Source organism: Schistocerca nitens, chromosome 3, assembly GCF_023898315.1.
Source record: "Schistocerca nitens isolate TAMUIC-IGC-003100 chromosome 3, iqSchNite1.1, whole genome shotgun sequence".
Taxonomy (NCBI): domain Eukaryota; kingdom Metazoa; phylum Arthropoda; class Insecta; order Orthoptera; family Acrididae; genus Schistocerca; species Schistocerca nitens.
Genome location: NC_064616.1, coordinates 549,352,373 through 549,376,440, shown reverse-complemented (window position 1 = coordinate 549,376,440; position 24,068 = coordinate 549,352,373). Strand labels below are relative to the sequence as shown.

General features: G+C 44.7%; 1 protein-coding gene across 1 annotated transcript in view; it reads left to right on the top strand.

Moving 5' to 3' along the window:
- The window catches only part of LOC126249329 (uncharacterized), a 462,872-nt gene that overhangs the window by 33,313 nt on the left and 405,491 nt on the right, over positions 1–24,068 (top strand). The window lies entirely within an intron of this gene.

Below are 24,068 nucleotides of genomic sequence, written 5' to 3'. Positions count from 1 at the left end.
TGTCTGACTACCACAAGGGAGGATCGCCACATAGTGCACCAACCACATCGAAACATCTTCGTATCTGTGCCTGACGTACGAGAGCAAGAAATGGACTGCGTGCAACATTCTTTCATCCCGCACCACTGATCGGAGACTACTAGCTCCCGTATTAGTGAATTACCGACCAATGCGTAGGCTGCAGTTAACACCAAAACTCATTTGCTTGCCCTTTTTTTTTTTTTTTTTTTTTTTTTTTTTTTTTTTTTTTTTTTTTTTTTTGCCGGTCGCTGTGGTCTAGCGGTTCTAGGCGCTCAGTCCGGAGCCGCGCGGCCGCTACGGTCACAGGTTCGAATCCTGTCTCGGCCATGGATGTGTGTGATGTCACACATCACGGTACACATTCTCCTTTAACGTACGCCACAGAGAGAGTCCAGAGGTGTAAGATCAGGAGAACGGGCTGGCCAATTTATGCGTCCTCCACGTCCTATGAAACGCCCGTCGAACACCCTGTCAAGGGTCAGCCTAGTTCAAAAAATGGTTCAAATGGCTCTGAGCACTATGGGACTCAACATCTTAGGTCATAAGTCCCCTAGAACTTAGAACTACTTAAACCTAACCAACCTAAGGACATCACACACACCCATGCCCGAGGCGGGATTCGAACCCGCGACCGTAGCAGTCCCGCGGCTCCGGACTGCAGCGCCAGAACCGCTAGACCACCGCGGCCGGCGGTCAGCCTAGTGTTAATTGCGGAATGTGCAGGTGCACCATTATGCTGATACCACATACGTCGACGCGTTTCCAGTGGGACATTTTCGAGCAACGTTGGCAGATCATTCTGTAGAAACGCGATGTATGTTGCAGTGCTCTCCGATACACACGAACGAACAGCGGAGGAGTGGTACTCAAGCGTCAACTTTAGGTTACAATATCTCCGGATGTAATTAACATTTTACAATGCAACAAGCGGCACTGATTACGTATTTGTTTATATGTTCAGACGTGCTAACAAAACTAACGGGGTTCCATTTAAAAAAACGTAGGTTTGTGTTAAGAAACATACTTCCGTGCATTTTTGTGTGGTTTGTATTAAACAATTCCACTAGCCCCTCTCCTCACGTTCTGTCTGTGTAATCGGTTCGTCAGTATTTGATGTAGTTTACGAAATATATCCAGCGGTAACGTTAGGTGACTCACCCTGTATATATAAATGACCTAGTAGATAGTGTCGGAAGTTCCATGCGGCTTTTCGCGGATGATGCTGTAGTATACAGAGAAGTTGCATCATTAGGAAATTGCAACGAAATGCAGGAGCATCTGCAGCGGATAGGCACTTGGTGCAGGGAGTGGCAACTGACCCTTAACATAGACAAATGTAATTTATTGCTAATACATAGAAAGAAGGATCCTTTATTGTATGATTATATGATAGCGGAACAAACACTGGTAGCAGTTACTTCTGTAAAATATCTGGGAATATGCGTACGGAACGATTTGAAGTGGAATGATCATATAAAATTAATTGTTGGTAAGGCGGGTGCCAGGTTGAGATTCATTGGGAGAGTCCTTAGAAAGTGTAGTCCAACAACAAAGGAGGTGGCTTACAAAACGCTCGTTCGACCTATACTTGAGTATTGCTCATCAGTGTGGGATCCGTACCAGGTCGGGTTGACAGAGGAGATAGAGAACATCCAAAGAAGAGCGGCGCGTTTCGTCACAGGGTTATTTGGTAAGCATGACAGCGTTACGGAGATGTTTAGCAAACTCAAGTGGCAGACTCTGCAAGAGAGGCACTCTGCATCGCGGTATAGCTTGCTGTCCAGGTTTCGAGAGGGTGCGTTTCTGGATGAGGTATCGAATATATTGCTTCCTCCTACTTATACCTCCCGAGGAGATCACGAATGTAAAATTAGAGAGATTCGAGCGCGCACGGAGGCTTTCGGGCAGTCATTATTCCCGCGAACCATACGCGACTGGAACAGGAAAGGGAGGTAATGACAGTGCCACGTAAAGTGCGCTCCGCCACACACCGTTGGGTGGCTTGCGGAGTATAAATGTAGATGTAGATGTAGATATAGATGAATCGTTGTTTTGGTCTACCACAGAGGACCATTAGCGACGAATATAGCGGCGTTCTGGGGATAGTTGCCATTTTTCCATAACTTTGGACAAGCACATTGGTGTTACTCTGGCGTCACGGTGTGGGGAACAATCGGGTGTGGCCTTAGCTCACGACTGGTAGTGCTTGAGACACCTCTGGTGGAACAATAACACGACACGGATATCTCGTGTCTTCGTGTGTTATCTCTCTTGCGACAGTCTCGTTATGCAATTTTTCAACATGGCAACACTTGTTAACACATGGAGCGTGTCTCTACAAATCGTCTGCTTGAAGATGAGGTACTCCTGTAGCCAGCAATATTCCCTGATCTGTCCACAGTAGAACGTGTCTGGGACTATCTCGGACGTCAACTAAGCCCCTGTGCCAGTATCCAGGATATCAAGCACCTATTATAACTGCTGTGGGAAAGTTTGCCTTGTGAGAGGGTTAAACGGCTTTATGTCACAATTCCCATCCGAATCAGTGCATGCATCTGGCCAGAGTGTATCACTTCAAATGGCACGGTATTTTCGTTTTGAGTAACGGTATATTGGTTACACCGATGGAAATCATATTGGAATGTAATAGACCCATATTTTTCTAGGTGCTGAATTTTGATGCTAAAAATCATTTAGTAAAATTTTTGTACCTTATTTCCACCTCAATATCACCTCAGCCATTTAATCAACTTGTGCTCCTGTTTCCTTTTACAAAACTGCTTCGAATAATGCTGGTGTGTCTGCGGTAATTGTGGAATTGAGTGTCTTCGAATGAGGGACTCAATTGAAGTCCAGAAAATACACTTAAGTACATCTCACACTCCGCATTGTATCGCAACGAACCAAGCACTTAACTTCATACAGATAGGTGCACTATTACTGCCAAGGTATTTGAAAATTTGAGTCAATTTTGTAATCACTGAAATAACATTACATACCATCACAACCAATTAAGTTTCATTTCCTTTCTTCTCTCCCTCCGGGTGCTTCACATTTTGTTTGTCACGCAGTGTATTTATTCCATAAACTCTCATGGTGTGGTTTAAGTTTTGGTTTTGGCTTTTTGTTTTTGTACCTAATGACCAACATTAACAACGCTTACTGAAGTTATAAGCAGCTTTTATTCGTAGTGAGGTAATGGCTTTGTGGGAGGTAGCGTCCACAAATACACATAGCCCGATAAAAAACACTCATCAACTTTTTTTAACACTTCGTTAAAGAATTGAGGGAGTTTGGGTGTCTCAGACAAAGTATGAGGTTAAAACACCTGGCTGCAGTAATTCAGCTGCACTTATACGACGATATTTTAATTAATATTAATTAAAACATCAATAAAATTCATAGATAACTTTCAAAATACTTCTATTTGACAAAACCGATTCGGATACATACTCTCCACATGAAATACAATAATTTGATATGGGTAGCATTCATTTTATAATTTATTTTGTGTTTTTTGTAGAGGTGTTTTTTGGATGAATTTGGCCCCTACTATTCTTATACACTCCTGGAAATTGAACTAAGAACACCGTGAATTCATTGTCCCAGGAAGGGGAAACTTTATTGACACATTCCTGGGGTCAGATACATCACATGATCACACTGACAGAACCACAGGCACATAGACACAGGCAACAGAGCATGCACAATGTCGGCACTAGTACAGTGTATATCCACCTTTCGCAGCAATGCAGGCTGCTATTCTCCCATGGAGACGATCGTAGAGATGCTGGATGTAGTCCTGTGGAACGGCTTGCCATGCCATTTCCACCTGGCGCCTCAGTTGGACCAGCGTTCGTGCTGGACGTGCAGACCGCGTGAGACGACGCTTCATCCAGTCCCAAACATGCTCAATGGGGGACAGATCCGGAGATCTTGCTGGCCAGGGTAGTTGACTTACACCTTCTAGAGCACGTTGGGTGGCACGGGATACATGCGGACGTGCATTGTCCTGTTGGAACAGCAAGTTCCCTTGCCGGTCTAGGAATGGTAGAACGATGGGTTCGATGACGGTTTGGATGTACCGTGCACTATTCAGTGTCCCCTCGACGATCACCAGTGGTGTACGGCCAGTGTAGGAGATCGCTCCCCACACCATGATGCCGGGTGTTGGCCCTGTGTGCCTCGGTCGTATGCAGTCCTGATTGTGGCGCTCACCTGCACGGCGCCAAACACGCATACGACCATCATTGGCACCAAGGCAGAAGCGACTCTCATCGCTGAAGACGACACGTCTCCATTCGTCCCTCCATTCACGCCTGTCGCGACACCACTGGAGGCGGGCTGCACGATGTTGGGGCGTGAGCGGAAGACGGCCTAACGGTGTGCGGGACCGTAGCCCAGCTTCATGGAAACGGTTGCGAATGGTCCTCGCCGATACCCCAGGAGCAACAGTGTCCCTAATTTCCTGGGAAGTGGCGGTGCGGTCCCCTACGGCACTGCGTAGGATCCTACGGTCTTGGCGTGCATCCGTGCGTCGCTGCGGTCCGGTCCCAGGTCGACGGGCACGTGCACCTTCCGCCGACCACTGGCGACAACATCGATGTACTGTGGAGACCTCACGCCCCACGTGTTGAGCAATTCGGCGGTACGTCCACCCGGCCTCCCGCATGCCCACTATACGCCCTCGCTCAAAGTCCGTCAACTGCACATACGGTTCACGTCCACGCTGTCGCGGCATGCTACCAGTGTTAAAGACTGCGATGGAGCTCCGTATGCCACGGCAAACTGGCTGACACTGACGGCGGCGGTGCACAAATGCTGCGCAGCTAGCGCCATTCGACGGCCAACACTGCGGTTCCTGGTGTGTCCGCTGTGCCGTGCGTGTGATCATTGCTTGTACAGCCCTCTCGCAGTGTCCGGTGGGTCTGACACACCGGTGTCAATGTGTTCTTTTTTCCATTTCCAGGAGTGTATAAGCGTTGTACAGTCAAGATATTATACACATTACTTACATGCGAATACAGGCGGCAATCTGTGGGGGTTCCTGTGTTTGTTTTAATGGACTGAATCATCCCTAAAATTCACCTTCAGCATAATTTTAAATTTTAGTATAGACAAAACTGTCTATACTAAAATTATTTAAAAGACTTTTATAGCTATGACGCATGCCTTTATCTAACCCATAACAAAACACATGCCATTATTGCGAAAGAAACTGCTTCAGCTGAAGGGGAGAAGAGTAGCATAGTATCAGCTGATTGGTACGAATAACAATTAATGCTGTGTATCACTCTAGATGGCACGGTGATTTCGTTTTGAGTAATTGTATCGTGGTTACACTGAAGGAAGTCATATTTGAGTGTATTACATAGTTATTTTTCTTGGTATTGAATTTTGATGGGAAACAAACATTTATTATTTTTTTTCCTATTTTCACCTCAATGTCACCTCAGACATTTAATGAAGTTGTTCGCCTATATCGTTTTACAAAACTACATCAAATAATATTAGTGTATCTACAGTTGTTGTAGAATTAAGTATCTTCTAATGAGGGGCTCGATTAAAATCCAGAAAATAAACACGAGTGCACAATCCGCAACGTATCGCAACGAACTAAGCACTTAACTATTAAGTAACTTCTTTTGATAGAGTGTTACTGCATTTTATTTATTCCGACCAACAGATTCCTGGCCCAACTCCAAATAATGTAACGCTCCGTGTTCACTGTTTAGAAACTGAAATCTCTGGTGTTACTGCGTTACTCAGGGATGTTAACAGTTTTCTGTGTCTCAAACTTAAGTACCAATAGACTGTCTCCACTGAATCGATCAGTAATTTGTGGTGCAGACTGAGTTAATAATTTTTGAATTTTCGGTAGAACTTAATAGTTCTTGTAGTTAATTTCTAGGAATAACAATTTCTGTTATATAAGCTGCAACTATTGTTTACTATTCATCTGAAATATTGTAAAAATCACTTCTGTCGTCATATTGGCCGGTTAACTGTGACATGTTTGTGTTCGCATCCAAATTAAATAACGACAGTGGTTTCAACAACAGATTTGTGCGACTGACCCTTTTGGATGCTTCGAAATTCTCCACTGCCCTCAAAAGGAAATGTTTATTAGCATTTAACGAACAGCCATTCTAAATTTTATGGAATGTTATTTCAGAATGAATTGTTGAATCCATTTACCTCAGATCTGAGACAGTATTTCGACGGTTCTTTTAATATGTGGAATACGGGATGTGACTTGGTTATTCACAAGGTCCGATGAGAGTTTTAATGAACGCATGGCAACATGGGACGACTCTTACATACATCTCGCGGACAGCCGATTGTGAAGTACGGTCTTTGGAAGGCAGGAAGGATGATTAGGCATTAGCCTCCCATCGATGACGAGGCCATTAGAGATGGAACAAAAGCTCAGAATGAGCAAGGATGTGGAATGAAATAGGAAACTTTGCTCCCGAAGGAGTCATCACAGCATATAAATTAAAGAATTTAGGGAAACCTGTGAAAGCTTTACGTCTGGGTATGTGAAATGGGCCTAGTAGGCATTCGGGATCCTTGGCACAGTTCAAGTTTCTTTCAAGTTTCTGTCGATAGCAGCTGATGTAGTCGTCGCGTAGCAGTCGCGTGTGACATCAAGATGGCGGAGGGCTGGAAATTTGAAAATTGGAGGTAAATTTGAAAACTGGAGGCAAATTTGAAAAATTTGTGGAGAATTTAAATATTACACACTGTGGTAAATTTAGATACACACACACATACTCATACACATAGACACACACACACACACACACACACATACGCGCGCGCGCGCGCGCGCGCGCCCACACACACATACATTTACAGAGTATCTAAAAGTACCCAAATGCTCTAAATTTATGTTATCTGACACATTTATCCACAAAGTTACGTAAAATAGCGATGATGGGCAGTAAATTTCAAAATTAAAGATGTGGTGGATGGAAAGTTTAAAAATTTACAACACTGTGATGGGTGGTAAATTTCAAAAGAAACCCCTCCCGCCGGCGGTTCAAGTCCTCCCTCGGGCGTGGATGTGTGTGTCGTCCTTAGCATAAGTTAGTGTAAGTTGAGTGTAAGTCTAGGGACCAATGACGTAAGCAGTTTGGTCCCTTAGGAATTCACACATTTCTGAACTTTTTTTTTTTCAAAATGTTGAAGATGGCGATAAAGTTTTAAAAATGAAGTCGGGGAAAACATTTTTCAACCATTGCTAGAGCAATATATTTTTTTGCATTAAATTAAATTACACTAGAGTAGCTTCTTTCTACATGATGTTCAAAAAATGTATTGTCAATACTACAGTATTTCCAAAAAATATATGTGAGCTTTTTCAATTTAATTGTGTAATTTGGCGTTATTCTGCACGACAGCTGGAAATTTAAAAACTGAAGATGCTGGGTGGAGTGAAATTGAAAACTTAAAAATTAGATAGATCATATGACAGTAAATTTAAAAACTAAAGCTCCAGCCAATCACAGGGCAACAGAACCTCAAGTTAATCACACTGGTGTGCAAAACTTATGGACAAAAGTAACTTTCACACGATGGCTCACTGATAAGTAACATAGCTGGATAATACATGGACAGCATAGTAAAAAACTGCAAGACGAACCAAAATGTCACTTTAATTCAGAGTCAATAATTATACTGAAGTCACTAAGATTCATGATGTTCTGCAGGACATTACACAAAGTGGGACATGTTTCTTAATTTTCTCCTCCAACACGGTTGACAACTGCTGGACGGTTGTTGGTCGACATGGGCGTTCTGCAGCATGTCTCCCCACCCCACACGTGCTCGATGGGATTCAGAATGGTTCAAATGGCTCTGAGCACTATGGGACTTAACATCTGTGGTCATCAGTCCCCTAGAACTTAGAACTACTTCAACCTAACTAACCTAAGGACATCACACATCCACGCCTGAGGCAGGATTCGAACCTGAGACCGTAGCGGTCACGCGGTTCCAGACTGAAGCGCCTAGAACCGCACGGCCACACTGGCCGGCCCCCACACCATATCATCTGAACCGCCAAAAAAATCATGTTCGGCAATGTTCCGGAGTGTATTATGTGTTATAACCTCTTTTCAGAAAAATATGTTTCCAGAATCACTACTCAGACTGAGTCTACTATCATCTGAAAAGATCATGCGACCTCACTCGCCCTTAATCCAGTCCCTGAGCTCTTGGCGCCATCCCAAATGGCAGCACCGATGTGCTGGTGTCAACGTAACACTATATACTAGTCATCGGACAACGAGACCACCGCCATACAATCTACATGCCACTTCGTAGGGTAAAATTTCATGCCGTACACGCCTGTTAAATGTAGTTGCTATTGCACCCTCTGTTTCACGGGAGTCCTTGCATATTGCTGGGCGCTGATAGCCTCGTCGTTGAGCGCACCTGAAAAACACACACACGCACAGAGACACACACGCACACTTACCGCCTGCGTGATGTAGCGGTTATTTACGCTGTGGTTGACTGGGGTCGACAACCTCTTCCCTTTCGGGCAGTAGTGCCCGTGGTTCAAAACGCTGCCAATGCACGTGAAACAATGCTATGAGCAATGACCTTGAATCTTGGTGGCGTCTCATGACGTCATAGCAAAAATGCCCTTAGATGGTCATGAAGCTAGGATCCATAGGTCCAAATGCAGGGCTGAGCGTTGTGCGAGCGAACGGGTGATCAAGTGAGCGGGTGCCAATCGCCATTTGCCTGCACTCCTCTCAGCCCTAGAATTGGAACCATAGGGTCTAGCTTCATGACACACTGGGGACATTTTTGTTATGATGAGGGCATTTTTGCTGTGAAATCAGTAATTATCCTGAACACAGGTGACGTCACGTGATGTCAGTGACCTTGAACGCGTAAAGATATTACGATGGCGGGTCGAGGGAAATTTAAAAACGTTGTGCTTCAGGAAGAGAGGTTTCAGTTAATTGCGAGAATTCAGTGTAAGATTTGGAACAAAATTGAAGGTTCAAGTCTCAGCGATATGATCCATGTGTTACGAGCTGAATTCTAGTTTACGATTCCAGACAAAACGTTTTGAAATATTTATGAAGTATGGTATAGTCAGACCTGTTTTTTAATACATCCTTCCCTCAAAATCGTTTCTGAATTTACAAGACTCGAATATAGTGAAATTTCAGCTGCACGATCTATTGGTAACAACGAAAATTTGTGCCAGATTGAGATTCGAACCCAGATTTCCCGTTTTACACGAGCGGTCAACCGCCTTTTTTGTTTTGTTTAATAATGTTCTATGGAAGAGGCACAAAACATACTATACGACAAACAAGGAACATACAATACTGTGTATTTCATCTCTGAAGGCCTTCGATTATTACTGAATTACTTACACTACAATTACATATTGATTCAATGTAGAGTCTGCATGTGAGATGCATAACTGCATGGCTTATTCCAATTTCACAGTAAATGGGACATTACTTTCTCTACAAGTAACTTTTATTCATTGACTAGAAATTTCAAAAGATAAGCAACTAAGGAAAGAATTTTGTACAGCGTAATAACAGTAACAGAAAACTCCATTAAAAGACATAGAAAACAGGAAAAAATAACTCCAAGATGCTCCTGATATGCGAAAAATATTCGGTGACGGCTCGTTTTTAAGACGCCGTGCGCCAGTTGGGAACATGCCTTAGGAAAAAAACGCCGAGTGTCTGATTGTCATGAGAATAGAGATGCACCTACATTTCAGCTCACTGGGGAAGTTCCAACTGCGAGGCGGGATGCAAAAAATGTAGCCCAGATAGAAAAAGTCGACAGGTATTCGACGTGTCGTCTCTTCATGTGGTGTCGTGTTCGCATCAACGTCTAAAGATTGATCACGTTCTTGGGTCCATTTTTGTAACGGTAAAGAACGGCTGTATCGTTACGTCCGGATAGAGGAACATATTGGGGACAATTATTTGTTTTGGCACCCGAAGATAAAGGGAGAGTGTCGGCTGGTGAAGGAACTGTACGTCCGCTGCGTCACCGCAAATCAGACGATGTTCGTCCGTGTCATCCAGGGGTGTCTGCCAAGGGGATTGCATGGAGTTTGTGTCGCGCCAAGTATTTACCGGTAAAGATGATGTACCAGGTGGCATCCGTTTCCGTGGTGAAGTATGATTGATGGACAGCGTGCCACACGGCCGGCCACCTAACCGCTGGGTGGGGGGGGGGGGGGAGGGGGGGGCGGGGAGACATCCTTAGACAACATTCCGGGTGTTTGTCTGCAGTAAGAGGTGATAAATATCTCGCGTATTTAAAAAGAAAAAGTAAGATACGTGATAGCACTGATGCAATGTGGGTCGGGGCGACTGGAGAATGACATGAACGAGGTGTGAGTTCGTTGACTAAAAGTCCAATGATAATGTTGGAGCCGTGATTCCATAGTTTCAAGATTATATATAGGCAAAGAAGCGTAGCGCACCCGTGTACATTAACCAAGGGGAGACTCTCTCTTCACTTAGGAAACGTGAGAGTGTCATACTTGGAGCATAAATGTATGACCAGTACCGACAAAATAACAGAAGGCCGCACGGAGCCGACGCTTCATCACTGTAGGGAGAGGTTAAACTTGTGCTATGTGTTATGCGAGATGCCATATAAAAGATAATAAATTGCGCCTTGTCTAAAAGTCCACTGCTCGCAACAAGTGACTTCGAAAGCGCATCCTGATGTTATGAAGAAGACGCGGAAAGTTGATCACAGTGGTGTGTAGGATGTCTTGAGTGAAAAATACTTCCCTGACAGCGTAGAGTCTCCATTGTCTTGAATGGAGCCACACTTTCATCCGGGAGTTCCCTTGAAATTGTCATCGCGTAGGATTTGGCGACCTTCATATGGGTCTCCGCGCCGCTCGCGTATTACTCGAACCACCTTGTTGCCTCTTGAACCTCCTTGTTGGTGCATACTATGAAGACGAGGTCGTCTGCATAGGCGTAGCATTTGTATGTGTGTCTCCGCAGGATGATCCCTGATGAACGACGTTGCAAGCCACAAAGAATGCAATGGCGTACATGATCATTGAAACAGGACAGCCCTGTTGCACTGACTGTGCGATTAGTGTCGTAATGCGTCCACTGACCGTTACGCTCGACGAGGTAGGTGCATGATTACGAGGACAAAGGCAGATAGGAAAGCTATCCGTTCCATCACCTTCGCGATGGTTATGTTCGCGCAATTCATTGCTTGATCGAAGTCGACGGAAATGATGGCTGCGATCGACAGACTGTTTCAATTACGATGTCTCTATAACCGTCAGGTAGGTCTAAAAACGGATCTGCACTTCTCGGCGGCGTCTGAGATCTGTGATTACATGGTGTACTGAGCCTTTTTTCCGTTGATACTGTCCTGATATCGCACTCGGACAAATATGCTTTCCAATCGGCGCCGAGTAAGGACCAAAATCTTAGTCTTGAGGAGCTGAACTTCGACGTGAAGTTCCTTGGACAGCGAGTGATCCGTAAGGTTGAGGAGCATTATGCAGTAAAATTCTGTCGTATGACGGCGCCATTGAATTCGTTCCTTGCCGTATTTGAACAACGCGGCGCAAGGCTGGCTTTACACATATCACCCAACACAAAAGTATGGACGTGTATTCTGTGATGTGTCTTTCACAGGATTCCTGTGTGTTCCTGACCTTCCGTCGACATTCCGGTTCGTGTAAATAGGCAACTTTAAGTTTCCACTGACCCCGACTGTGCCACATTGTTTGACGTCGGGGGATGGTCGTGCATCCATAAACGCTATGATCTGAGACGGCTGCAGGCCACCTTTACGTGTTCAGGACGTCCGAAGTGAACGGGGAAGTCACGTAGATGCGATCCAGTCGACAGTCTGTGTGACTCGTGTATATCCCAAGCGATCACTGTGAACCACTTCCCAGTTAACTACGAGACTGAGTTGACGTACTAAGCAACGGAGTTCGGGACAGTTAGTAAAATTTGGATATTGGGCGTTCCTCGCACGAACCCAGTTGAAATCTCTGCCCACAATAATGTACTCATATCGTCCCAGAAAAAGCGGCGTGATTGTGTCATAATAGAACTGTGGGGGCTCCCGCCATTGGTCTGTGCCAGATGGCGCATAGACATTCATTAGTCTGAAGCCGTGTAGGCTACGCTTAGCACTAGCCATCGTAGTGACTGTAAGTAAGTGACGTCTTCTGCTGAAATGCCGTCCTCTTACTACCTCCGTTGGCGTCTATTGTGACGTACGCAGTGTAATCATATAAATTATGGCAAGTCTCCGTACGTAACTCGTGGTATAGGGCAATGTCAACGTACGCTATTCCTAACATGTCAAGTAACAATTGAAGTTGAACATAGGTGCCGATCAGATTTAAACTGATGGTGGCAATTATGTGCTCCTATATCGGCAGCGAGTTGCTGTGCACCCTCGTATCGGTAACAATGAAGGTCGTCGGATCTTAAGCATTGTCTGTCTCCTGATCATACCAAGTTCAATGGGGTAGCCTGTGCCTTTTCTACGTCTAGTAGGGTTCAATAACTACGTCGTGCGCCCACGAGACGGGGCAGTCGGACCCGACCAGATCTGATGCAGGAAGAGCCGTTGTCATCTGGTTGGCTATGCCGTCGGGATTTGCAGAGCGTTGCTGCGTTCCGAAATTACTCTGTAAATTGTCCTGCCCATTGTGGGGATGGCTACCGGCATCTCTGCGTGAGACCTCCTCCTGGAAATCATCTGGTGGGCGCGTGACAAATTCATCCTGGAAGCAAGATTCAGACTCCGCCGTCAATGTCATCCTCCTCTTCTTGCGTCAGTTTGGTGACCTCTGTTTGGCTGGATGTGGTTCCGAGTCAGACGATGGGATGGCGTCGCGATGTTCAGCAACGAAGGTGACTCTACGCACAAACATGACATCAAGATCCATATCACCTGCACGTCTGTCAACATCCTCATCCGGCACCGGGATCTCCGGGAGCGGAGCAGGCTGGTTGCTGTAGGCGGTCGGCCTCGTGTCGTCCCGTCTCTGCATGTTGTGGAAGGTTTTGTGGAAATTGTTTTTCAGGCGTTTCCAAGGCATGGAGTGTCAGTGCCGCCTCATAGGTGTGTACAAGGGATGTTATAGGCAGAAGGGCAGAAGCGTCGTCCATTTGCAGCTGCGTAATTCTGCGTTGGTGGCATTCGTTTCGCACATGTCCATCTTTACCGCATCCAGAACAGGTCTTGAGCCGCCCATCATTTATGACTATGGCCTGGCAACCGACAATGAAGAGGTAGGACAGGACATGATTCGTTAGCACAGTGTGGACTTGTCGCACTTCGTTTAGAACTGGGTTTCTCTCCTGCATGTCCGTGTACTGTTCCTTAAGGACGCAGCGCCGCCATTAGGTCTTCTACCACCATTACGAACGGACGTTCGAAGGTACGGACTGTGCGTAATCCCAGGCCAGCATGTTTAACAATTACTGGACTGATGTGGCTATCCGAATGCCGGAATCTGAGTGCGTCTTTCGTCCGTTTTGAGATCCTGTCAGAAGCTACGTCGTTTGTCAGTATGACGTGAATTGCGCTACTTTTGATGGACAGGTGTATTCCGGTCATGTCTTCACAGAGTATCTTCATTTTGTCACGTAGGAACTGTTCGACAGCGAGTGCTTTCGGTCGCGCATATTCGTTAGAGAACGTGAAATTCAGTATGGTTTTTATCGTAGGAATTGGCCATTCTATCGTCAGAGGACCCTTCGATGTGAGGATCCGTCCTCGGAACAAATTTTAACACTAGTCACTCCCTTTTAAGTCTCCCGTGCAGCCGCCTACCAAATAGAAGTCATCATATACAGTGAACTGCTTCAGCACACGGCAACAAACGTCAGTATGACGTAAATTACGCTACTTATGATGGACAGGTGTATTCCTATCATATAGTTGTGAAAGTAAACAACCGCCAGTCACACGCCGCAGCGAGTACGTAAATAGCTCCATCCGCATCGCTTCGCGATTGATTAAATTCCCGGGATTGTCTTTATGCATAAAATACCACACCGCAGTCGCGGTGCATAAAAACGAGGCCACGTTTCAGTCATACGTCTCGCCCTGTACGAGAATCACAGTATATGTGCGACTGTAGGATGTAGACAACACGATTTCATACGGAAGTTACGCTCTGTCCTGGGAGCTTGCTCGGAAAGCTGAATGACTAGGCTAATAGATAACTGTCATCATCGTAGAATTCGTTGGCAACTATATGATTGTCGATTTACTTCCTGGTTTTGTTCCGAATTATAGTGGTAAAGCCGAGAGGTTCTAGGCGCTACATACAGTCTGGAACCGCGCGACCACTACGGTCGCAGGTTCGAATCCTGCCTCGGGCGTGAATGTGTGTGATGTCCTTAGGTTAGTTAGGTTTAAGTAGTTCTAAGTTCTAGGGGACTGATGACCTCAGCAGTTATGTCCCATAGTGCTCAGAGCCATTTGAACTTCCAGTTGAATTCTACCAATCGTTCTGTGACCTGATGATGCAGTGGTGGACCGAAATGTTCCAACAGCTGCTCACTACCAGCTTCCCAGTGAACAAGGCCTTTGAGGCTGGAATTTTAATTCCGGCACATAAACCGTCCTGAGGTCTCGAGATCAGAAACATTCGCCCACATACTCTTCTTAATTTGGACTGTACGATCTACGCGCACCTATCGATTGCACGCATACACACGATACTGCCCTCATTCCTTTCACAGAAGAAGACAGTTCATGGCCGTGGTGCCAACTTACAAAGTGCCACGGGCTAACGTCGCCTCCATGCTGCACTGGTACCAATCTACTTTGATAGTGCTTTTGACAGGGTCTAACACACGTTCATTGTGTCGGTGGCAATGTGTGTGGGGTTCCCTCCGCCATTCGATTCGACGACATCCTGAGACGCCTCCGTAACAGTGTCACATCAAGTTTTCAGGGCAATAGACGGCAGGCGGGACCGATTCCAATACGGTGTTCCGTCATATAGGGCTGTCCCAGTCCACTGTGCTATTCTCCATTGCCCTCGAACCCCTTATCGGAGGTCTCCTATCGCCCCTTATGGATCTCACTGTATACAGTCATACCTTCCATTGCTCCATTGCCAGATGTATGCGGGAGATCTACTGCTCCTGGCACTTACACTTAGGGAAATACGTAATGCCATCACATCGATCCGACAGTATGGAAGAACCTCGGGAAGCATACTCAGTTATAAACATCTATCGATAGCTACAACAGACATAAGCCTGTTTCGATCATAAATAAAACTGCATATGGCATCGTATATCATCCGCCACTACATCTGTCATACTAGGCGCACGGTCGTCAAATGTGCTACATCCCGCCCGCCATAGGTGGCGCACCGCACATTGAGCTACAACGCACCGTTTATCAGGAACCTTGTTGATATCTACGATACAATATTACTCACAAGCCTACAAGTGCAACTGAAGGACCATATACTTATTAATACAACATTCCAACAGTTAAAATGCTGCTGCATACGATAATTGAAGTGGTCAAATTCATATAACAAAGTTTGCATCACTATTTGAAGCATCATTTAAAAACGGGGCTATTATATGCAAAAAACTCAGCTTACATCATACGCTCTAACAGCTTATAGGGCTAATTCTACCAGCCGACCTTAATTGATGTAGATAGGCACACAAATAATGAATGACGATAGTTCTACGAATAGCAGTCTAGTGTATAACTGCGGTAACATGGCCCAAGACAATGAAAGGCACATAACTGTCTCAACACAAACTACTGTCGACATAATAACAGCTCATGCCTATTTACGACAATTTCCTACTGGAACATTGTCCTAAAACAGTAGTTTATCTCAAATAATCATACAACACCATGACACATTCGAGTCATCACTATTGCCTATCTGCTATGCCCAGTAAGGGCTGAAAACCATCAAGGGAGCTGAACCATGACACATTCGAGTCATCACTATTGCCTATCTGCTATGCCCAGTAAGGGCTGAAAACCTTCAAGGGAGCTGAAACTTTTCAAATAACATTGATCATTCAGTAAATTCCTATTATCACAGATTTTGTGTTTATATATCTGCACCTCCTCCAGTAAATCTAATTTCACACCCTTGGCTTCTTTACACAATAGCTCGGTGTCATTAAGAGGTTGGGGCGTATGTCCTTCTTCAATTATGTGTTCGGCAAACGTTGACCCACTCTTATTCGTACCCGTCCTCGACGGCATATGTTCTTTATTTCTTATGGCTATAGATCTATTCGTCTGCCCTATGTAATACGCCAGGCAATCATTACATTTAAATTTCTAAACTCCCGATTGCAATAGCTTATTATAACTGTTGTTGCCACAACTTACAAAATTCCGTTTTAAGCTATTGTTGGTGGGAAATGCTACTGTACAGTCGTGTTTTTGGAGCACATGTTGCATTTTTTACGATATGTTACCTAGAAACGGAATAGCTACAAATCTCTTACGTTCATCCCTGTTGCTCACGGACCACGTCAACGTGGAAACTGTCTTTCTCGTCTTTCGCTCAATTATATCATCAACTATGTTGGGGCTATAACCATTATTACCGACAATCCCTTTTAGGATACACACTTCTTTTTGAATGTTTGCCCGGGTAAGAGGTAAATTTACTGCCCTGTGTACACTCGAATTGAAAAAAGCCATTTTATGCACCCATGGATGCGACGACTCGTTGGGAATGACACAATCCGTAAACGTAGGCTTTCGATAAATATTAAACTCGATCCTATCGTTGACAACTGATAAATTCAAATCCAAGTAATTAGTATCTCTATTATTATTCTCTAGTTCCATTGTGAATTTCATATCTTCATGCATCGGATTAAAATGAGCATGTAACTGCTCCAGCTTCTTACGGGACCCATCTACCCAAACAACAAATTATCAATATATCGTGCATAGAATCTAATGTTATCTTTAACGTCCACAACGCTGTTGAAAAAACTGGTTTCTTTTGAATTGAGAGACTCTGGCCATAGACATTAGAGTCTATGCACGATACGTTGATGATTTGTTGTTTGTGGTGGATGGGTCCCATAAGGAGATGAAGCAGTTAAATGCTCATTTTAATTCGATGCATGAAAAAATGAAATTCACAATGGAACTAGAGAATAATAATAGATTGATTAATTACTTGGATTTGACTTTGTCGTTTGACAACGATGGGACAGAGTTTTTATCGAAAGCCTACGTTTACAGATTGCGTCATTCCCAACGAGTCGTGCAGGCCGGAGTGGCCGAGCGGTTCGAGGCGCTACAGTCTGGAACCGCGCGACCGCTACGGTCGCAGGTTCGAATCCTGCCTCGGGCATGGATGTGTGTGATGTCCCTAAGTTAGTTAGATTTAAGTAGTTCTAAGTTCTATGGGACATGACCTCAGAAGTTAAGTCCCATAGTGCTCAGAGCCATTTGAACCAACGAGTAGTCGCATCCATGGGTGCAGAAAATGGCTTTTTTCAATTCGAGTGTACACAGGGCAGTAAATTTACATCTTACCCAGGCTAACTTTCCGAAAGAAGTGTTTACCCTAAATGTGATTGCATGTAATAATGGGTATAGCCTCAACATAGTTGACGATATAATTGAGCGCATGACGAAAAAGACAGTTTCCACGTTGACGTGGTCCGTGAGCAACAGGGATGAACGTAAGAGATTTGTAGCTATTCCGTTTCTAGGTAACATATCGTAAAAAATGCAACGTGTGCTCCAAAAACATGACTGCACAGTAGCATTTTCCACCAACAATAGCTTAAAACGGAATTTTGTATGTTTTGGCAATAACAATTATAATAAGCTATTGCAATCGGGTGTTTAGAAATTTAAATGTAATGATTGCCTGGCGTATTACATAGGACAGACGAATAGATCTATAGCCATGAGATGTAAAGAACATATGCCGCCGAGGGTGGGTACAAATAAGAATGGGTCAACATTATGGATTTTAAACTGATGTGTTCTAATATAATATTTCCGCAACTTCAATCGTTCATTTTTCCTAAAACTTCTTTGTTAACTTGTGCTAATCTATATATGTCATCGCAGAAGAAGTTGATTACCATAGTTACCAGGTGTAGCCGGCACGGTAGCTCAGCGCCGGCACGGTAGCTCAGCGCCGGCACGGTACATCAGCGTGTTCGGTCAGAGGGTTAGCAGCCCTCTGTAATAAAAAAACTGAGTTAATCGATCAACAACGAACCTAAACGGCTGTCTTACGACGTCCGCCCCGAGCAGATGCAACGAACAAAAGCGAACAAAATGAGATAAAAAAAGAAGCGTGCTCGGTCAGTGTGTTAGATACCCTATGTAATAAAAAAAAAAACTGAGTGAAAGGATCAACAAAGAACCTGAATGGGTGTCATCGGACGTCCGCCACGAACAAATCCAACGAACAATGTAGAACAAAACGAGATTTTAAAAAAATCATAAATGAATAAAACACAATTTTAAAACAAAAAAAGGAGGTGTAGTGGTTATGATACCAGACTGTTGTATGGAGTGTCTTGAGTTCAAAACTCACATGAACTGTGAAATTTTTATTTCTATAATCGGTTCGAGTACATTCTAGAAGTATCCAAAAATATCAAGAATCATTGTACTGGAATGTTATGTAACTGTATATACTCATATACCGTATGTGTTCTGGCTGGAGGCAGTTCGCTCCACGCTCTTGTATAGGCAAGTGCTGAATAAACCTTCGTTAAGTGAAGTTAGTGTTCGACGTTCATCTGATTGCACCTTCTACTACGTACATTATTCTGGTAGAGGCGCCGGGTATTGGAACTTGTGATAGCGCACGTTATCGATGACACTGTGGCTCCCATCAGGCCACGACAGAGCCGTTGTTTACGTGGCGAGAAACCCGAGTTCGAACCATATTCAGTAGGTCGCAATCTATCGGAGACAGAAGAAGAAGAGGACGTTATGATGACAGCAACTGTGTGCCACCACATGAGACATCCTTCCAGGTTCCCTGGTGACGATGGCCAAGATCCAAACAAATGGCTGAAGGTATATGAGCGTATAGCCAAATTTAACACATGAGATGGCACTCTGTGTTTGGCTAACGTATTTTTCTACTTGGAGGGCCGTGCCAAGCAATGGTATTAGAACAACGAGGAGAAGTTCACAAGCTGGAAAGTATTCCAGGCGGAACTGCGCAAATACTTCGGCGACACACAACGATAGAAGTGCAAGGCTGAAGATAAATTAAAGTGCAGGGCACAGCGTCCAGGAGAAACTACAGCATCCTACATTCAAGACGTCTTGGAGCTGTGTAAAATAGTGGATCCTAGAATGAAAGGCCAGCCGGTGTGGTCGAGTGGTTCTAGGCGCTACAATCTGGAACCGCGCGACCGCTACGGTCGCAGGTTCGAATCCTGCCTCGGGCATGGATGTGTGTGATGTCCTTAGGTTAACTAACCTAACTAGGTTTAAGTAGTTCTGAATTCTAGGGGACTGATGGCCTCAGATGTTAAGTCCCATAATGCTCGGAGCCATTTGAATTTTAGAATGAAGGAGGAAGATAAGGCTGCACATCTCATGAAGAGTGTTGCTGAGGACACGTATCAAGCCCTACTCCTGAAGGAGGTTTCGACAGCAGACGACTTCATAAAATGGTGCCAGTATACCGAGACAACGCGTCAAAAAAATTACACGCAAGAAGATTGAACGGCTTCCATACGTCGCATCGATTTCTGTGATGGAGGAGGGAACTGATTTCACAAGTGTTCTTCGTCAGATAGTAAGAGAAGAAGTTCAGAAGGCACTTGGATAGCACGGCGAGCAAGAAACCGAGACGCTTCAAGAGATCATAAAGGAGTAAGTGGAACATACATTGAACCCAATCTCTCGTCCTTCATTTTCCTCAAAAACGGTGAAAAAGTCAAGACCAGACGAAGTTACGTTGCTACAAACCCGCATGAGGAACCTGTTTGGGCACCAAGGAGGACTGAAGTCTGGAGGACCCAGGATAACCAACCAGTATGTTTCCACTGTGGACGACCGAGACACGTGGTGCGCTATTGTCGAGAAAGGCGTCGGATATATCATGACGCCCGTGCCAGAAGACAGCAGACCGATCTTAGCCGACGCCAAACCCGAGACAACGAAAGTGAAGAAGAAGATGTGGGTGCAGGACGACGTAGGTCACCATCGCCGCAATCTGGCCCCTGGAGAGGACGCTCCCCAACACGCACATCAAGGTCTCCATCGCCATTTAGAAGCTCCAGCCGACCCTCTAGCCACCGCAACCTGGAAAGCTAAAGGGGCGACCTTCCTTGGAGGTGAGTTCGGCGAAGCGAAAAATTCTGCACCGTCGATCACTACAAAGATGATTGGAAACTACGTCGATATCCTCATGGATGCCCGACTAGCCCAAGCTCTTGTGGACTCTGGAGCATCATATTCAGTCATATCGGAGAAGTACTGTCGCCAGTTGCAAAAAACCGTATTCGTCGACAGCAAAACATCTCTGCTAAAGGTGGGCAATGGGAAATATGTAAAACCTACAGGAAGATGTGTCATTCGTGTCAGTATAAGTGGCCCTTAGAATTCATCGTCTTACAAGACTGTAATCATGACATCATTCTTGGATGGGACATTTTTTAAGCTTCTCAGGCAATTACAGATGGCCACTCTTTAACGTTCTTTTTCTGCCGCATGCACTCGCCGGGCGAAATTTTGTTAGACTTTTTTTTTATCGTTGGCATGTGAGGAGTCGCGCTGCGAAGCATGAGTGCGCGAATTTCGCTTCACCCTGTATGCAAGCGCTCGCTCACAGAAAGATCCGTACCTAAAAACTGGAAAATTGCTCAAGTCACACCAACACCCAAGAAGGGAAATAGAAGTAATACGCTGAATTACAGGCCCATATCACTAACGTCGATTTGCAGTAGGGTTTTGGAACATGTACTGCGTTCGAACATTATAAATTATCTCGAAGAAAAATGGTTCAAATGGCTCTGAGCACTATGAGACTTAACATCTGAGGTCATCAGTCCCATAGAACTTAGAACTACTTAAACCCAAATAACCTAAGGACAACACACACATCCATGCCCGAGGCAGGATTCGAACCTGCGACCGTAGCGGTTCTTGTGAAACACAACTAGCTCTTTATACTCATCAAGTAATGAGTGCTATCGACAGAGGATGTCTAAGGTTCCATATTTTTTGGTTTCCAGAAGGCTTTCGACACGTTCCTGACAATCGTCTTCTCCTGCGTGGCTATGAAATATCGCCTGAGCTGCGCGACTGGGTACTTGATTTCTGTCATAAAGGTCACATTTCATAGTAATAGACGGAAAGTCATCGAGTAAAACAGAAGTGATATCCGGCTTTCCCTAAGGAAGTGTTATAGGCCCTCCATTGTTCCTGATCTATATTAATGACATAGGAGACCATCTGAGTAGCCTTCTTAGATTGTTTGCAGATAATCCTGTCATTTACCGTCTTGTACAGTAATCAGATGACCAAAACGATTTGCAAAATAATTTAGATAAGATATCTGTATGGTGCAAAAAGTGGCAATTGACCCTGAATAACGAAAATGTAAAGTTATTCACATGAGTACTAAAAGAAATCGGCAAAATTTCGATTATACGATAAGTCACACAAACCTGAAGGCTGTAAATTCAACTAAATACTTAGGAATTGCCAATACAAATAATCTAAATTGGAACGATCACATAAATAGTGTTTTGGGTAGAGCAAACCAAAGACTGCGATTCATTTGCAGAACACATAAAGGTTTTAGAGGTGTGCTAGAGAGACTGCCTACAGCACGTTTGTCCACCCTATTCTGGAGTACTTCCGTGAGTTGTGTGATCCGCACCTGATGGGACTGACGGATGACGTCGAAAAAGTTCAAAAAAGGGCAGTTCGTTTTGTATTATCGCGAGATAGGGGACATAGTGCCACAGACATGATACGTGAGTTGGAGTAACAGTCAATAAAACCAAGGCGTTTTTCGTTGCGACGGGATCTTTTCATGAAATTTTAATCACAAGTGTCCTTTTCCGATTGCGGAAACATTCTGTTGACAGCCACCTGCATAGGGAGAAATGATCATCACGGTAAAATAAAAGACATCAGGGCTCGCACAGAATAATTTAAGTGCTTGTTTTTTCCGCGATCCGTTCGAGAGTAGAACGGAAGAGAGACAGCTTGAAGGTGGTCCACTGAATCCTCTGCCAGGCACTTTATTGTGAATAGCAGAGTACTCACGTAGATGTAGATGTAGATGCGGATGCGTCACATCGTGCAAGCGAAATGGCGCAGCAACTGGAAACGTATCCAAAGGCGAAATACAGGGGGCAGAACAGTTCTTGCGGGAAAAACGTTTAAATTGCACACAAATTCACCCTGGAATCCGGACAGGATATGGTCCAAATGCAATGTCGCTTCCAGCCGTAGTGAAATGTTGGCATCAATATGACCAAGGGCACACAGATTTGGGTGACAACTGATGAAGAAGGAAGGTCATCGATACCCCCCATAGGCGACAATGTCCGGGCAATGGAGGAACTGATTCGCAGCAATGGCAGATTTTCCGACGATGACGACGCTCACACAGCGGTTTTAGAATGGCTCTGTGACCAAGGAGGGGATAACTATCGTCAAGAAATTTAACGACTGGCAGAACGTTCAACGTTGTTTAGAGAGACTTGCTGACTGTGTAGAAAAATAGTGTCACGTATCTGTATCACTGCGAAGTGTAGCGCAGCATTCAATAAAAGTTACTTGGCCTGTCCAATGACATGTAACTTAATTTAGGAGTACCCCAGTAACTGACTTGCAACTAGCTTGGAGCCCATCTTAGTGACTCAGTTGAACCTTTTAAGCATAAAGTAACACAGTACAAATTAACTGTCCTCAAAGTTAAAGTTTCAATGTGTATTAATTTAATCAGAATTGCAGGCATTAAATTTTGGCGTCGAAAGTGTAGACAGTAACATTATTTTTCGTCGGCTAGTGTAGTGAGACATAACATTTAGTCGCCCAAAGTAGGGCTGTGACACAGTTCTGTAACCGCGATATTCAGTGGAAAAACGTATTGCTATAAAAGTTTTAGTTGTGACTGTATATGAAAATTTCTAGATTTACATGCCTTAACAGCCCTTTTTGAGAAACGTCATTCTTCGAAATATAAATGTGGAAACAACAGTAGTGTGCAGTAACAATTTAAAATTATTTTCTTCCATATCTGTCGACTTTTCTGTGTCCATCTTTAGAAGAGGGATGCCTCATAGTTTTTCGTCTCTTACCCAGAGATAACTGCGTATGTCAAGTTTCGAGCTACGTTCTTGGCTAGGACAGGTGAGCAGATTATGTTCACACTAAACGATGGGAAGATTACCTCTGGGCGTCTTCAGAACAGGTAATACCTCATCTTATACCTCACATGAACCTCTGAGCTATTAGTTGATCTGAATCTGATGTAGTGATTGGAGCAAGGTTCTAACTCAAAACAGGATGTTTCTAATTGAGACAGGAAAACAAGAAGTTAGACGGCGGTACCAGAAATACCTTCCCCTAAGCACTTTATGGCAATATAACTTCTAAGACTTTCCCGGCGATTTGTTGTCATCTCGTAGAATCGGGTGTACTGCCGGTGGTCCGCGTCTTCCCAACACGATATTTCGACGTCGTAACTCGGTGTCTTCATCAGGTGTTCCCTGAGACTGGTTGACGAGCTGACCTCGTCCCATATTTATGACTCGGCGGTGTGTGGTGCTCCCTACGCCGTCCGCGCCCGTTGTGGCCATTTCTGGCGGTGGTATCAATCTCTAGGCGCTCCCTCTTCGGTCCGCGCCCGTTGCGGCTCTCTTCTAAGGTGGTGGGCATCCCAAGGCGCTCTGCACTGGGTCCGCGTACGATGGGCGCGATCCCTGCACTATCATGGCTCCGTTGAAGTTCCGGAAATCCGGTGTCAACGTGCGGGCAGCAAATTACCGCTGCTACCGCACAGACAGAGAAAC